Here is an 18,213-nt window from a genome sequence, read left to right on the forward strand (position 1 = left end):
AATATCATTTACAAGGAGCTAAGTGTTTTAAGGATAAAATACAATGAGGGGTAAAACGGTATTTTAGTCCTATCTCATTGTAGACCGTCTATAGAAGATTGAGTGACAATTATGGTTGTAACAATGGATAATTAATAGCGTATCTATATTTGTTATAGAGCGTTCTATGAATTCAAGAATGCAATTCCAAGTCTATAGTGGAGTCACGAGGAATTAATAAATTAGTAAATTTATTTGTTAAATTTATGATAACTTATTGGAGCTTGATTTCATAGGCCCATGGTCCCCATTGTACCTTGGATAAAATCATCTAGATAGTCTCAATTAATTGATTTAATCATCAATTAGAATTATCAAAGTTGATCAGGTCAATTTTGGATAGTTTCAAAGAGTTGTGTAATTTTGAGAAGAAAAGAGAAATTATGGCAGATTTATTAATTAAGATAAATTGGTATCTAAATTAATAAATAAATTTAAATCAAGGTTCAAATTATAAATAATTAATTTGATAAAGGATTTAAATAATTAAATCAATAGAAAATAATACAGGCCTTGATTTTAAGTCCAATGGGCTTATAATCAAATGAGAAATTTCACGGGCCTATAGCCCATGATAATTTCGACCTAGGGCTTCAAAATGACTGTTATTTTATTGATTTTTTAATTAAATTAAATGGCCTAATTGAGTCTATAAAAGGAGTGCTTAGAGAGAAGATTTTAGAGACAGCAGATAAGTCACAAGTCAGATTTTCTGATAGTTTTATATTCTCTCTAAACACAAGTCCTTTTCTAAGCCACTTTGTTATTTTCTCTTCTTCTCTCTATATCTATCTCATGTGTTGAGAATTGCCCACACTAGTCTAGGTGGTTCTAAGGATACATTGGAAGATCGTGAAGAAAATAGAAGATCGGTTCAGTTTCTTGATAATACTCAGCGACAGAGAGGATATAAGAGTTAGAGAAACTGAAGGAAGGACTCTTTAATTCCGCTGCGTATACTGTAAGTATTCTATTCTTTGTTTCTCTTGAATTCAATTTTAGAAACATGTTTTAGGTTATCTCGTATTAATTTGTTTAATATTAGATATACATGAAAATAAATAAAGATCCTGTATAAGCCTTTTTCCAACATTCTGTACTTTGGATCTTGTGCTAATAGCATCTTCTCTTGATTTAACTGTTGAATAATAAATAAATGTTGTCAATAAAATTAAAAACAAGTTACTAACTAAAAATTAACTATAACAATATATACTCACAATATCTTCTTGTGAAGCACCACTTGGATTTTTATTTTCAATTTGGTTAACGCATCCTGTTGCGAAATTAATAGTGTGTGCAAGTATACACAGTCGTCAAACACGTAATAAAGTGATAAGTCAAGTATCGTCTCCACAAGGATTAAAAATTGGAAATTAATTCACAAAATTAATTACTCACAAATTGGTTTCAAATAAAAGTAAAACAATAAGATAAAACTAAATTAATGAAAAACAAATAAAATTAACAAACAAAAACTAAAAAAAGAAACAACTTAGAATTATTAAATTGTCCTAAAAATGCAATTATGGTAACAATGTTGCAGAGGAATGCTATAGCAACTAGGCAGAGTTGACTAGGAATTTAAATTTCATAATCCTTTTTCCAAAGTGTTTATGGTTTGGTTCTTTAATTAATTAACATATTCCTATGCCCAATTAATTTCAAGAACACCAATATAAGTACAATTCATCTAAGTCATGCAAGGTGATATATATCCCTATACAATCACAAATCCAAATCTAAGAAATTAAGAACTTGCATCATTCAAGTTTGTGTCCATTAACATTAACCTTTCCAGAATTAATATTAATTCATCAACTCACAATTGGTGATCAAACAAAAGTAAGCATTAGACAATATACACACTTGAATGAACAAAACTCATCCACCAAAACATTCATGCAACAAAGTACCAAATCACAATTTCAAGTCAAGAAAATAATACTAGCAAAATAGAAATTAACTCATAAATAGACGTGCAAAAATACAAAATTCTAAATTAGAGAAAGATAAAAAGAAAAAACCCATATGGAGTTTGTCACAAGACTCCAAGCTTTTCCTCCAAAATCCTCTTCTTCTTCCTCTTGATTTTTGTCAAATCTCTAAATAAAATTACTAGAGAAAAATACCAAAACCTAAAACTAACACTCAAATAAAATATTTTTTCCTTTTTCTTTTTCTTCATTTTTCTGGGTGTTTTTCTCTTTACAATGGCAGTTCTCTCTCCAAATGGTGGCTGCTCCAAGGTTGAAGAAGATAAAAATTAACTCTCTAGGCTCCAAAATTGGGTATAAACCCTTTCTTTTTCTTCTACACGTGGGGACCACTCTTCTTTTCAGAAATTTTCAGCTCCTTTCCACCTTATCCTCACACTATTCAAGTCTCTCCCCCTCATTTAATCACTTGCCAAGTGTGCAAACTTTATGTTGCTGACTGTACACACTTTGCTTTAGCAAAGTTGATTGATGCTACAACAAAATGCCAGAATTTCAGCTCCAAGATGATTTTCTTGCACATGTTTCACTAAGCTTTCCAAGCACCCTTTCTTTTTTCCTTCAAAATAGATACCACATTTTTAGAATATAATCCCATTATTTTCCACAAGAGTTATCATTAATAAAAACAAAATACACAAACAAAATTAAAAGACAAAATGATTAAAACCACACAATAATAACACAAACACTCTATTTCACTTAAATTTTTAAGTTCAAAAGCTCAATTAATAACTCTAAAATATAGAGTTATCACATCCCCTTAATTTTGAAACTGCCGCAAGAATTGTCGTCATTAGAGTTTACAAAGATCTTCTCGGTCGAGGTTGACTAATAAAGTGTTCAGAGTGATACGCTGATTCAACTCTTGCCCACAACTGATCTTTGGATTGGTTAATTCCTATGATTAGATTTTGAGAAATGTCAAGATACACATGACCAAGTGCACATCTTCTTCAATTGAGTATGAAGAAGTTCAAATTGAAGTCATTTTGAAAGAGAAAGAAGTTGGTTTATGTAATGCCTCGAAATCCCTAATGCGGTTTAATGGCTGGATTAGTAGGCCGGGAGGACCATAATTATTTAATTATGCCATTAACTGATAATATGCATGTTTATGTGAATTATATTATAATATGATGTTATATGCATGCATGTGGATCCACATTTGATTATTAGGGTGTTTTGGTAATTTGGTCCATTGATGGCATATTTGTATATTTGGGTGCATATTGTGATTTGTGAATGAGATCTCATTATTATGGAGATATATTCGAGCTATTCGGCATGAGATGGTCTTATATTATTGATTAGCGATTTTGTCATAATGGGGGTCTTTTATTGGGATATTGAGTTATGAGGATGTTATTTGATGATAAATTGGGAGTTATTGAGATCAGGAGGAAATTCTGGGAGTTTTGACTATAATATCCCCGGGGGTGTTTTTGGGACCCCAAGCACTAGGTTTTATTTGAGGTTACTTAACCTTGAAGTAGCTTGTCAGATAGAACCGTACGTTAGAAAGCCTCTCTTCTCTTCCCGATAGTTCACTTTAACGTTTGAAGCATTTTTGAAGAAATCTCGAGTTCTAGGAATCAAATTCAAGCGAGGATCGAGGCATAGCGATCCTAGGAAAGATTGGAAGCTTATTAGCCGAAGGATTTAGTTGGAAACAACTCAATTGGAGGTAATTCAAGTTTTAAGTTTTTTAAGTTTTTAAGCTTAGAATTGGACTTTGTGAATCGTTGGGTTTTTGGTTCGTTTGAACCTCGGGATTTGAAGGCTTTGGATCATTGGGAAGCTTAGGAAGTTTGATTTGATGATTTGGAAGTGTTTAGGTATGTTTTTGGAGGATTTGGGATGATGGAAAACAGATTTATGGCTGGTTCTGGGTTGGGGGCTGCGACCTTGTTCTTGGGCGCCACGGCCCTAGCTCTAAGAAGCTGCTGGGGAGGTTTTGGCCTTGCTGGGCACCACGGCCCTGGGCGTAGGGTGCCGCGGCCCTTGCTCCTGGAGTGGCTGGGGGCCGCGGTCCAAGGTGTTAGGGCCGCAACCCTTGGACAGGTTTGAGCCCGTTTGAGTGTTTTGGCCCCGGGAACTTGGTTTTAGGCCTCGGGATTGTTCCTACTACTCGGATTAGTGGGGATTGATGTCCCGGAGGCTAGATCTTGGTTGTTTGGGAACCTTTGGTGTTCATTTTATTGATGGTGTCCCATATATGGTTATGACTAGGTAACCGCTAAAGGCTTAAAGGTTGATTGTTCTCAAGGGTTGTTCTTATATTAATTCTCACTCGAATCAAAGGTAAGAAAACTGCACCTTGTGTATATGTGACATGCATGGTTATTCTTGATGCATGTTGGATGCTTAAATGTGACATGCATGGTTATTGTTGAGGCATATCAAGTGATTAAATGTGATGCATGTGTTGCACGAGAAACATGTGACTAGGGCATGCTTTGAGTATTGAATATAAGATTGTTCAGAGCATGAGCCTCTGTGTTTGTGCATGGTCCTAATTATGCTGGTAGTTGTTAAGTAAGCATGTTGAATGCCCTATATTCGGATATTTGACACATGATATATGTTTGGTAGCATTGCTTGCTTGTGTGTGGCACCAATTGTTCAGGATCGGCACTGGCCGCATATCACTGACCTGAGAGCCAGAAACGGCATAAGCGTCGAGGACGCAGGGCCGAATGAAGATTATATGTAATCGATATTAGCGTTGAATGACTCATATGGGGTATTAATGCTGGACCAACCCGAAGGTCGATGAAAATTATAAGCGCTTGGCTAGTTTAGGACTAGTTACTCAAAGCCAGGGCCTAAGGCTTAGGTGACTGTTTGTCACATGGCTAGGGAACAGTGTTCCATAGTTATGACTCTAGGGTCATGAGGAAGGTTATGTTGGTGACTAATCATCATGCACCTATCCTGTTTAAGCTAGTGAAAGGATCACTTATTTATAAAGGGAACGGAACCCACCTTAGTGACTTGTACCACTCTCACTCTTTTATTCAGGGCTATCAGCCCGGTATGGTTACCGAAACCACCAATGATAATTCACTTATCTGATTGTGATTGACTCGACAGTCATCCCATCAGGAGGGCAGGATTCCTTATCCTGGATATCCATCATTACGCGGATTTGTTTGCCTGCTTGACTAGGGCTATATCTGCTAGGCGTGTGCCTTATGATTTGATGACATGTTATTACTATGCATGAGCATATTGAGTTTTCTTGCTGGGCTTCGGCTCACGGGTGCTATGTGGTGCAAGTAAAGGCAAAGGAAAGCTGGACCATCCTTGAGTTGGAGAGCTTAGGTGGCGATGTGTACATATGCAGCTGCTCGACCGCCAAGGTCGAGGTTTGAAGGAGAGAAGCTAGGATTAAACCTTGTTTTGCCGCTTAGACCGGTTGGTTGTAAATATTTTCTTGTAATAGACCTTTAAATTATATTTTTGGGATTCCAATGTATATAATAAACGTTCTAATGAAACGTTATATCTTAACCAAAAATTTTAATCCCTAAACCGCTAATCATACTTAGTACACGATTTTGGCCAAATGACTCGATTAGCGAGTTTAGCACTGTTTACAAGGCACATCGTAACGGTCCATGGAGTTTAGGGCGTTATAGTTTATAACTATGTTGAAAATGTGTGGTCATCTTATGTGAAGAATATGCCATTATATAGGGATGTAAAAGTTAGATTTCTTATCTTCAATAATTTGAAATCTGAAGACAAAATACGATGTGACAATATAATGCTACATGTATATTTTCTTAAGACAAAATAATTTGAAATCTGAAGACAAAAGACGATGTGATAATACAATGTTATGAGTATCTTTTCTTAAGACAAAATAATTTAAAATCTGAAAATAAAATACGACGTGACATTACAATGCTACGTGTATCTTTTCTTATCTTCAATAATTTTAAATCTGAAGATAAAATATGATGTGACAATACAATGCTACGGATATCTTTTCTTAAGACAAAATAATTTAAAATCTGAAGACAAAATACGATGTGACAATACAATGCTACATGTATCTTTTCTTATCTTCAATAATTTGAAATATGAAGACAATGGATATCTACACTATAAAACATTGTCTTCATGTAGACCAACAACACATACAAATCAACGTGGATTAAAGATGAATTCTCATTATGGTAGTTCATCTTATTTGGCATCGTCTTCTTCCTCAGATGATGAAGATGATTATTATGATGATTTAGAAAAGCAAGTGGTATGTTAAAATACTCCTAACAATAATTTTTGTATCGCTCAACACCAAAATAATGAAGGGTCACACAGGGGCTCAATTCCTGGTCATATAGTAGTCAACCGTGACCGAGAAAATGTTGATCGCAATCTCTTCAACGACTATTTTTCAGAGAACCCTCAATTTTCTGCCTCGATGTTTTGCCGAAGATTCCGAATGGATCATGCTTTATTCCTTCATATTTATGATGCTGTACAAAGGCATGACAATTATTTCGTCCAATGAAGAGATGGACTCGGTAAGCTCAGGTTATCGAGTCTACAAAAAGTAACAACTGTATTTCGAATGTTGGCATATGGTGTACTGGCAAATGCTATCGACGAGTACATCAAAATAAAAGAATCTACTGCTTTGGAAAGTTTGAAATGATTTTGTCGTGCTGTTATCGAGGTCTTTGGAACCCGCTATCTCCGATCACCTAACGCTGATGATGTTGCAAGGCTACTACACATTGGTGAAAGTCAAGGTTTTTCAGGAATGTTGGGTAGTTTAGATTGTATGCATTGGAAATGGAAAAATTGTCATGCGGCTTGGGGAGGACAATACGCTGGTCGCAGTGGATCTCCGACTATTATTCTTGAACCTGTAGCTGACTATGATCTTTGGATATGACATGCATATTTTGGTCTCCCTGGATCTAACAATGATATTAACGTGTTAGAGGTGTCCCATCTTTTTGCTGATCTTGCTACGAGTATTTCTCCACCCGTTAATTATGTCATTAAAAGGAAAGAGTATAATATGGGTTTGTAATGACCTGACTAACTTAAAGACCTCGACCATTAAAATCATTAAGACATAACTATTAATACATACATAAAATAATAGAACTTTATTAAAATATCCAAAATACGGGATCTCATTGTTATTACATAAAAATCACAAGGAAAATAAAACATTTAATAATTGTTCAAATACTAAATGCGGAAAAACATAAATACATAATTAAAAAGACTTGAAACACAAACGTCATCATTGATCTTTCCCATCAGTCCATTCATTCAGTTCTCGCCCAATACACATGCCAAAGCTGCCATGAATCCGTCCCGCCTTCTGTTATACCCAAAAATTGGAGAATGCATTCTAGGAGAGTTAAGGGGAGTGGTCCTAGGAGACCCCAAGGAGGATGTGGTCCTAGGAGACCCCAAGAGAGTGATCCTGGGAGAACCCAAGGATGAGGTCCGAGGAGAACTCAAGAAAGTGGTCTTAGGAGACCCCAAGGAGAAAGTGGTCCTAGGAGACCCCAAGGAGGATGTGGTCCTAGGAGACCCCAAGGGTGTGTTTGAGGTAAGCCTCCCAAGGTTTCCTAAGTGTTGGCTCGAACGTGTCCAAGGTAGGTAGCTAAGGAGGAGGAGTCCCATGCAAGTCAAGAGTGGAGACTTAGTTTTTGACAAGGAGAGCCTACACAATGTCCGATCGGACATAGTTGGGAGATGCTAAAGGAGAGTGCCTCAGAATTGTCCAAGGTGAGGTGCCAAGGAGGATGCCTCAGACCACCTTGGTCCGAGGAGAAGGCCACGAGGTCCAAAGGGACCTTGAATGGAGGAGGTATGCTCGGACTTGTTCGAGGAGAGAAACAAGAGAGAAGGATGCCTCGGACCACCTTGGTCTGAGGAGAAGGCCATCATGTCCGATCGGACATGTCATGGAGGAGGTTGCCTCAAAGTTGCCCGAGGTGAGGTGCCAAGGGAGTTGGCTCGGACCACCTTGGTCCGAGGAGAGCCAAGCTTGTATCACCTTGGTCCAAGGAAAGCTTGAAGGAGTAATCAACTTGCATGTGAGACTACGTCAAAATCCCCTGAACGACTCTAGCAAGAATTGGTCTAGGCACCCGGGAATCTCTCATTCCTCACTCAAATTGAGGAATTAGTTGTATTTTAAATATTTCTTGTAATATAAATATAAGATGAATAATAAAATATCCCTATCTAAAGGGGATATCAGTTGAGTATCCAAGGCCTATAAATAGATGGCTTATGGGATTAGAGAAGGGGTTCTTCTGCTTCTTCTTTCTAGAGAGAGAAAATTGGGTCTGTGTATTCTAGAGAGAGAAAGTGCTGATATTTGAGAGAACTCTTGTATTTTCACAATATGTACTGAAGAAACTCAGTTGGCTCAGTCCATCTGATCTTGAGTATAGGTCTATAAATCACAACTCTAAGTGGATTAGGCTATTACCGACAATCGGGGCTGAACCACTATAAAAATCTCTTGTGTGTTCTTTATTTTCTTTATTATACCGTCTGTGTCGTTTACATTCTCTTGAAGGCTTGTCGTTATTGGCGTTCTCACGTCGTTGGCTAAAAAGACAGTCAACACCTTCCATGCTCATTTTCCTGCACCATCTAAATAAAAAGGAATGAGCCTAATGCCAGTAAGGAAAAACTACTAAAGCATATCATAAATCATAAGATGTAAAAACATAACTCATAAAACGTATGACGTAAAAATGTAAATCATAAAACATATAACTACAAATTAATGGCCATTAACTCATTATCGTAGTATGTGATAGAAACCATCTAGGTCCTCTTACTACTATTTAGAAGTAGGTTTAGACACAAATATAGTATATGATAAACCATCTAGGTCCTCTTGCTACTATTCGAGGTAGGTTTAAACATAATTATAATCTACGATAATGATACAAATTCTTGGAATTTGCTTATTTGCTATCTAAGCAACTATATTTCCCAAATGACTACAACATAAAACATATACATAGATACATACACATAGCATATAAACATCATCATAACACATAAAATCAAGCCTATTTTCCTTACCAAAAACTGGGATACTGGAGACAAGAGCGGGATTGGAAACTCTTAAAACCAAATAGTAAGATCAATAAGTTTCCTAAAGAAAATAAGATGAAGAGAAGATCTAAAACATCAAGATAATAACTCACCAAAAACCTTAAGTTTTAAGAAACTCAAACACCTAACCAAAAGCCATTATAACAAGTTAGGATTTTGAAGAAAAAATGAAAAGAATAAGAGAAACTATAATGAACTAAACCTGAGGATAAATAATACCTTGGATAGATTAGAAATTCGATCTACACATCAATATCAAAATATCACTTTATCTTTAGAAAAGCTTAGATTGGAAAGCTTTTAGCCCCAAAACCCTAGTGTTTCTCTCTAGAACGAACTTCGCAGCTTGGAGGCTCTGAAAAATGCTTGAATGATGATGCAAATGGCTGAGTGAAAGGTCCTGTTTATAGAGTTCGAGGATTGAAACTAACTCCTTTTAAAATGAATAAATAATTAAATAAAAATTGAATTTTCTGCTTAACAGATGCCCAGAACTCGGTCAAAAACATTCAAGAGCAAGTCCAAGTTGTTGAGTGCTGTTTCTAGCTTGGATTCCATGGACTTTCAAAATATGTATGTGGAGTCGATACGTCGCCTCCTATAGGTGATATATCGCCTCCCCCATATTCCCGAGCCTTCGTGGTTTCGTTCGTGCGAAGTCGACGTGTTTTCCGTATCAATCATATGTGATATATCAGCCCCTATAGCTGCGATATATCAGCATACAATGATATATCAAACACGTTTTTGCACACTTTCAACACACTTGAATTTGTTTAAACCACTTTGATTGAGTAAAACGTGATCCTAATAGCCGAGGGAAGGTTCTTGTTGATCCCAAAAGAGGGTATTTTAATATTTAAACTCGCAAGTGCACGAATCGTTTCGGAATATAATGTTCATGTAAGTACGAGGTCGAACCCATGGGAGCTGACTAACATCAAAAGAAACTATTTCAAACAAAGCAAGAATATTCTAACCTAGTTCCAAATATTTGATGAGATTTTTGTTTTAGAAAAAATAAAAGACAAGTAATAAAAAGGAGTTGTCTAAAATCGAAAATGAAACTATTTTAAATCAAAATTAATAAATTCTAACCTAGCCCCAAAGATTGATGAGAATTTGTGACAATAAAATAAACTAAAAGATAATAATAAAGATATTAAAGACAATATATAAATATAAATTAATAATAGAAATCAAGATAGTAAAATAAGATTATTAAGGATTAGAATCCACAAAATATAAGTTCAATATTATTTATAAGTATATTCACTACTAGAAATATAGGTTTTTACTTCGGTTTTTATAGTGAGCATACAAAAAAAGCGAAGTAAAAACCTTTTCAAACTCTTTTACTTCGCTTTTCAAATTGGCGCTCTGAAAAAAATTACTTTCTACTTCGCTTTTTTAAAAAAACGAAGTGAAAAATTCATAGTGGAGAGGGCCGTGTTTGTTTGCACAAGCCCTTATATTACGTTTAGAGATAGTAAAAATGCAAAAAACTAGCCAAACCAAACGCGGCCCTTGTGCACTTTTAACTTCGGTTTTTTGGTAAAAACCGAAGTAGAAAGTGTACCTTCCACTTCGGTTTTTACCAAAAAACCGAAGTTAAAAGTCTCCAAGGGGTATGACTTAAGGACCTTTAACTTCGGTTTTTACCAAAAACCGAAGTTAAAAGTGCTTTATAAGTCCCTTCCCTAGACCCGAACGGTCATCTTCTCAAATCCTCTCTACCTTCTGTGCAAAAAGAAACCCCCAAAACCTCCATTAACCACCGTGAGCCAACACCCATTTTAATTCTCCAAGCCTTTTTTTTTTGTTTTTTGTTTATTTCTTGCAATATTTCTACCTTATAAACCGAAATATAGTCCAAAAATCTTTTTTTTTTTGTTTTTTAGAGAAAAAAAGGCATTTGGCCGTGGGTTTTTTCTCCATTTGAAAGTGGTGTTTCTTGCCGGATTTTGACCGGATTTTTGACATTGCAAGGGGATTTTGAGCTTCAAAACAGGTATAGATTACTAAAATGTGGTTTTGATGATAATTTTTTAATTTTCTATGTTTTTTTTAATTTTTTTTATTATTCCGAATTTAAAATTAATATAATTAATATTTTATTAATTTTTATAATTATTTGTTTATTTTGTTAGTTTAAATAATGTGATAAAAATTAGGTTTATTATAAATATATATATATATATATGCATATTAGTTAGTTTTAGAAATTTTTACAATAGATAAATTTGTTTTTTAAATATTTGAAAAAAAAATAACTTGAAGATGATCAAAGTGTTGTTCATTAGTTTCATTAACTAGTTTGATTTTTTTTATTTATTGATTTGATAATTAATTATGTAGTTTACTAATTATGTAATGTTTTAGTAGGGTCGTTGATTGAGTGGTGAACTTTGTTGTTCATCTCGGGTGCATTGAAGATTAATATTGAAGGTTAGTTATTTTTTGTATTTATATTACTATAAGATTTATGTATAAAGATAAGACTAATGTAATCATGCATATTAGATTTAGTGAAAGTTATGTTTGAAAATTAGTGAAGTAGGCTCTGGGAAATTTGCGTGCTGTGGTGATATAAGGATGGATTGATTTATGCTTGATTATTTTGTTTGTTTGTGTTGTTGTTATAGGAAATTTTGAAATTGCGGTATGCTATAGAAACAGAGGATACTCTGCCGAATTTTTAAAAAAATTTATAAGACTAGAACCTAATAATGATAGATTCATCTATGCTTGATTATTGTGTTTGTTTTAAATGGTTTTATAGGTAATTTTTAAATTACGGTATGCTATAGAAACAGAGGATACTCTGCCCAATTTTTAAAAAAAATTATAAGACTAGAACCTAATAATGATGGATTCATATATGCTTGATTATTGTGTTTGTTTGTATTGATTTTATAGGTAATTATGAAATTACGGTATGCTATAGAAACAGAGGATACTCTGCCGAATTTTTTAAAAAATTTATAAGACTAGAACCTGATATAAGTTTTTTTTCTAACTTATTAGGAATTGAATATTGTTATTAGTATGGATAAATCATGGATGCTTGAGAGGAGAGAAACATCACAATTTCAAGATGGATTCAACAAATTTTTAGAGTTTTGCCTAAAGAATTGTAGTGATCCACAAAAAATTCGTTGTCCTTGTATCGATTGTGGTAATGGAGTAAAGGGGAATATTACCATGATAAAGGATCATGTATTTTGTCGGGGATTTGATATGAGTTATAGTAAATGGTATTGGCATGGAGAATTATTAAATGATGACCCATATCCATTAGGTAGGCGAGGTGTAGATGATTTTGAGAGTAATGATTTTGATGATCATCCTATAGAATTGCTTGATGAAGCACAATAAGAGTTTTTTCATAATCCAGAAAAATTTGATAGTATGGTTAGAGATGCAGATAGACAATTGTTCAGTGGTTGCAATAAACTAAGATTGCCCACAATGGTTAAATTTTATAACATAAAAGCAGAAAATGGAGTTAGTGATAAGTGTTTCAGTCAATTTTTAGCTGCTTTCAAGGAGATTTTGCCGCTAGAAAATTGTTTTCCGGAGTCTACATATGAAGTAAAGAAAACATTAAGTTTGATAGGGTTGAAGTATGAGAAGATTCATGCATGTCCGAATGATTGTATTTTATATCGTAAGGAGTATGCAGACATGGACGCTTGCCCAGAATGTGGTTTATCACGGTACAAACCTAACAAAAGTAAAGAGATTAGGAAACTTATTCCTCAAAAAGTGCTATGGTACTTACCTTTGATTTCGCGGCTGAAGCGATTATATCGAAGTGCAGAACACTCTAAGAACTTAATATGGCACGAGACTGGACGAGTGAAAGATGGTAAACTCCGGCATCCTGCAGATTCACAGGCCTGGAAGAAGGTAGATTATATCAATCCAGAATTCAAAAATGAACCAAGACATCTTCGTCTTGGTTTAGCTGCTGATGGAGTAAACCCGCATAGATCTCTTAGTAGTAGGCATAGTTCATGGCCTGTCTTCCTGGTTATGTACAATCTTCCTCCTTGGTTGGTGATGAAAAGGAAGTTCATGATGCTTTCATTAATGATTTCGGGCCCAAAACAACCAGGACATGATATCGATGTTTACTTGGCACCATTAATTGATGATTTGAAAGAGTTGTATGAAAATGGTGTTGAGGCATATGATGGTTTTAAAAAAGAAGTGTTTAATTTGAAAGTGGTGTTGTTATGGACTGTTAATGATTTTCCAGCATATGGTAACCTATCAGGTTTAAGCACAAAAGGTTACCAAGCTTGTCCAATTTGTTGCACCAACACAAGGGCCCGTCGCTTGTCAAATGGACGCAAAATGTGTTATATGGGTCATAGACGATATTTGCATTTAAGTCATCCTGACAGAAATAAAAAAAAGCATTTGACGGTACTGTGGAACGAGACATTGCTCCTTTGCCATTGTCAGGTGAGCAAATTCTTAAGGAAGTAGAAAAAGTTGACTTTAGGTATGGGAAGAAGAATAAAAACAAAAAAGTCAATGGATGTTTTCAAAGAAAATCAATTTTCTTTCAACTTCCTTACTGGAAAGATTTACTCGTTAGACATTGCTTGGATGTCATGCACATAGAAAAAAATGTATGTGAAAGTATAATCGGTACATTACTTGATATCCCAGGTAAAACCAAAGATGGTTTGTCTAGTCGTTTAGATCTTGTCGAAATGGGTATAAGACACCGCTTGGCACCTGAAGAAAAGGGGGCTCGCACATATTTGCCTCCTGCTTGTTTTACATTGTCTAAAGAAGAGAAGCAAGCCGTATGTCAATCATTGGCAGGGATGAAAGTGCCTGATGGTTACTCATCGAATGTTCGAAACTTGGTGTCTATGGAAGATTTGAAGTTAATTGGAATGAAATCACATGATTGTCATATATTAATGCAACAATTACTTCCAATTGCCATTCGGTCAGTTTTACCAAAAAGAGTTAGAGATAGTGTGATAAGTGTGTGCATCTTCTTTAATCAACTATGCGGAAAAGAATTGGAAATGAAGAAGTTGAATGCATTGCATGATGAAATAGTTGAAACTTTATGCAAGCTTGAAAAATATTTTCCACCATCATTTTTTGACATCATGATACATTTGATGGTCCATTTAGTAAGAGAAGCCAAGTTGTGTGGGCCAGTTTGGGCGAGATGGATGTATCCATTTGAAAGGAATATGAAGGTGTTGAAAGGATATGTACGTAATCACCATCGCCCTGAAGCTTGTATGGTTGAGTGTTATTTAGCTGAAGAAGCTGTGGAATTTTGTTCAGAGTACATGGTTGGAATCGACACAATCGGAATTAGCAAACCACGGAATAACTCGGATGGAGTTGATAGAGGATTACGAGGGAAAGGAACAGTAGTGACCATATCTCGTGCAGAATTAGATCAAGCTCATTTAGTTGTGTTGGAAAACAATCCCGAAGTTCAACCCTATATAACGTAAGTTATAGATTTAATAAACATTATGCTCATTTTTATGTATAATTGAAATTTTAATATGTTGTACTTTGTATTGTAGTGAGCACATGGAGTTATTACAATCAATGATTCCCAACAAGGTTAAAAATAAACAGAAATGGATTATAGATGAGCACAATAAAACATTTAGTCGATGGTTGAAAAATATTATTCTAGCAAGGTTGGGAGAAGAAAACCATGGAGTGTCGACAGAGTTAAAACACATATCATTTGGACCAAGTGTTCATGTAATAAAGCACAATGCTTACATTGTTGGAGGAAAAAGATTTCACACAAAGTCACGAGATGATGCTCGAATGGTTCAAAATAGTGGAGTAAGTATTGTGGCAGAAGCAGTGCATTTCGCTAGTGCAAAAGACAATAATCCAGTTGCTGGTACTATGGCATATTATGGGGTTGTTGAAGAAATATGGGAGCTTGATTATTCCTTATTTCAAATTCCTCTGCTCAAGTGTTCTTGGGTGGACAACAATGTTGGGGTTAGAATTGATGAACTTGGATTCACTTTGGTTGATTTAAGTAAGAAAGGTCACAAGAATGATCCTTTCATCATGGCTACCCAAGCAAAACAAGTGTTTTACATAACTGATCCTGCTGATGATAAATGGTCAGTTGTTTTACGAACCCCGGAAAGGCAGTTTATAGAAGATGAAAATGACGAAGAAAACGATGATTTGTTCCATGACAATTTTATTGTTGGACAACCAGTACATGAGCAAGTTGAGAAAATCCATGATTTCCATGAAGTTGATGATGATGGGGAATATATTAGAAATGATATTAGAGACGGAATATGGGTAGATTGTGGATCAACCAAGAAAAGAAAAAAGAAAAGAAAATGTGTCCAGTGAGTAATGTATTCATTTTTATGTTAAATATGTATTTATTTATGTCATAATTGTAACGTTAATTCTTGTTTATGTGCAGATGACAATTTCTGAAGGGGAGAACACACCAAATAGGCGAGGCCCAACAAAGAAGAACAATATCAATAATAAAAAAGCTAAGGGAATAAAGAGAAATATTCAGTTTAATGATAAAGGTCAACCTATAGGGAAAGCATATAGTGAGATGCAATCGTACCTTGGAGTTAAAACTAGGAGAACGGTCTCTCTCAATTATAAGGATTGGAGACAAGTCCCACAAGAATTGAAGAATAGAATATGGGAGGATGTATATGTAAGAAAATATTTTATGAATATTTTAATTACTTTAATATATTGATCATTTTCATGAATTACTTTGCATTTCATTAATCATTTTCTTTCTATTTCAGGGTGCCTTTAACATTCCAGAAAATTGGAAACCAGAATTAATGAAAAGTGTGGGAAGAATGATGAGAGATTTTAAGACCAACATCACTAGTGACTACATCTACCCTTTGGCAGAAGACGGTTTGATAGATGAACTCCAAATCCTTCCTAAGAAATATCCAGAACTTGACCTAGAAGATTGGAGGACATTTGTTAGCCACCGTTTATCTCCTGAGTTTATGGTACTATTGTGTATATCTATTATATATATGATTTATTAGTTTTGAAATACTAATAATTGCTTAAAAACTTATTGCTACCTATTTAATGTAGGCTTTGTGGGAAGCACAACGTGAAAGAGCTCTCAAATATACTTCGAGGCATCGTACATCTCGTAGAGGGCTTGCCAATGTTAGAGAGGACCTGGTAAGTAATTCACATCACTATTTTATAACTGTCAACTTGTTATGAAGAATATTGCACTCACCAACTTTAATTAATTGTTGTATGTTGTAGAAAACTGAACTAGGTGTGGCAGATGTAGAACGGTACCAAGTATGGATAAGAGCACGAGAAAAGAGGAAGGTTTTTGTCACAGATTTGGACAAACAAATTGAAGCAAGAATTGTAAGTGGTTTCAAGCAAGTATTTTAAAGTAATTTAGGAATGATACAGTTCTTATAAGTCACTAATATAAGTGACCACTGGTTTGTTCCACAGAATGAGCTGAAAGAAAAAGTTAGTAGTGGAGAAATCATTGCAAAGGGTCGGAATGACATATTAACGCAAGCTTTAGGGACACCTGAGCACCCAGGGCGTGTTAGAGCACTTGGGTATGATATTATTTTTTATTTGTTGCATTTAACTTAATTCTATAATATTTTAGTTTTAAAATAAATTTGGTTGATTATTGTAGGTCGTTTGCGAAGATTTCGTCCGTCTTTGGAAGAAAACCAAAAATAGCAACAGAAATGGCTGATGTTGTTAGTAAGAAAGATGCAGAAATTGCGAGGCTCAAAGCAGAACTTAAAGCTTTAGAGGAGGAAAAAGCTAAACAAGCAAGTGGGATAGATGATATGGATGAACACGACAATGATGACGAGCAGAGCGACGAAGAATACCACACACCGTACATGCAGGATGACACACCGTACATGCAGGATGTGTTACTTTGTTCGGATAATATTCATAATGTGGTGGCAGAGGGTGTTATCATTGATGGGGTGGGTCCACTGACTATTCATGGTGTTCAACTGACAGACGAATATGCGAGGGTGCGAGTCACCAAAATGTTACAAGAGGATGCTGAAATCCCATGTTCTGTTGGGGAGATACACTATGTTCGAGATACTTATGACACATTTCTTCCTTGGCCAAAAGATTTAATTATGACTGACCAGGTATAAACGAATTCTTTAATTTGTTACCTATTAAAATATTTGTTGGTCCAGTATTTTAATATTATTTTAACTTGATGTTGTGTAGGGTCCTCTAAGAAAGAAACCTCCTATGTCAAAAAGTTCATCCAAGGATATGTCAAAACCTCCTATGACTAGCCCGCATCTGTCATCAGCTGGGTCTCACGTCAATCCCGAAAACACTCTGACCGAAGGCCAACCATTTGCCGATCACATCATGAATCGCATCCATGTTAGCCTTCAGTTTATGGTGAGAGAATTTTGCAGAGTTAAGGGAATAAACTCAGTCGTCTCCATTCCAGTGGACCCAACATTCATGAATCGCGAGTCAATATTCCTAACTTCAGAGGATGTGGAACAAGTTGCTACCTTGCATATGATTGGAGGCTCAGCAATGATATTCGGATTAAGGTATCCCTTAAACTAATTCTTTGGAATGATAGGAATTTAGAATCAGTTATGAGTACTGCTCTGTGATCTGTTGAAAATTTTCATAGACATTGAATGTTTACAGGTTTGGGAAGTCCTATTTATAGGGGAAACTCTGCCGAAATTTTTCAAAATATTTAACACTAAAGAAAATTTTGCAGATGCATTTGGGAGTCCCTATTTCCAAATCAGCGTGTCTATTACAAGTTTTATGACATTGAACGTCTTAGCATTAATAATGTTAACGATGTAGAGCGATCAACCATTGACTTGGCGAATTGGTTGATGACCATGGATAGAGTTGGTCAACTTTACTTTATACCTTGGAACATACGGTAAGAAATAGTGTAAATTTTTTTTATTTGATTAGTCATATATTAAAAATTTAATTATTTTACTTAACATACGCTTCTTATTTTAGG

Source organism: Humulus lupulus, chromosome 4, assembly GCF_963169125.1.
Source record: "Humulus lupulus chromosome 4, drHumLupu1.1, whole genome shotgun sequence".
In the NCBI taxonomy this organism is placed as follows: Eukaryota; Viridiplantae; Streptophyta; class Magnoliopsida; order Rosales; family Cannabaceae; genus Humulus; species Humulus lupulus.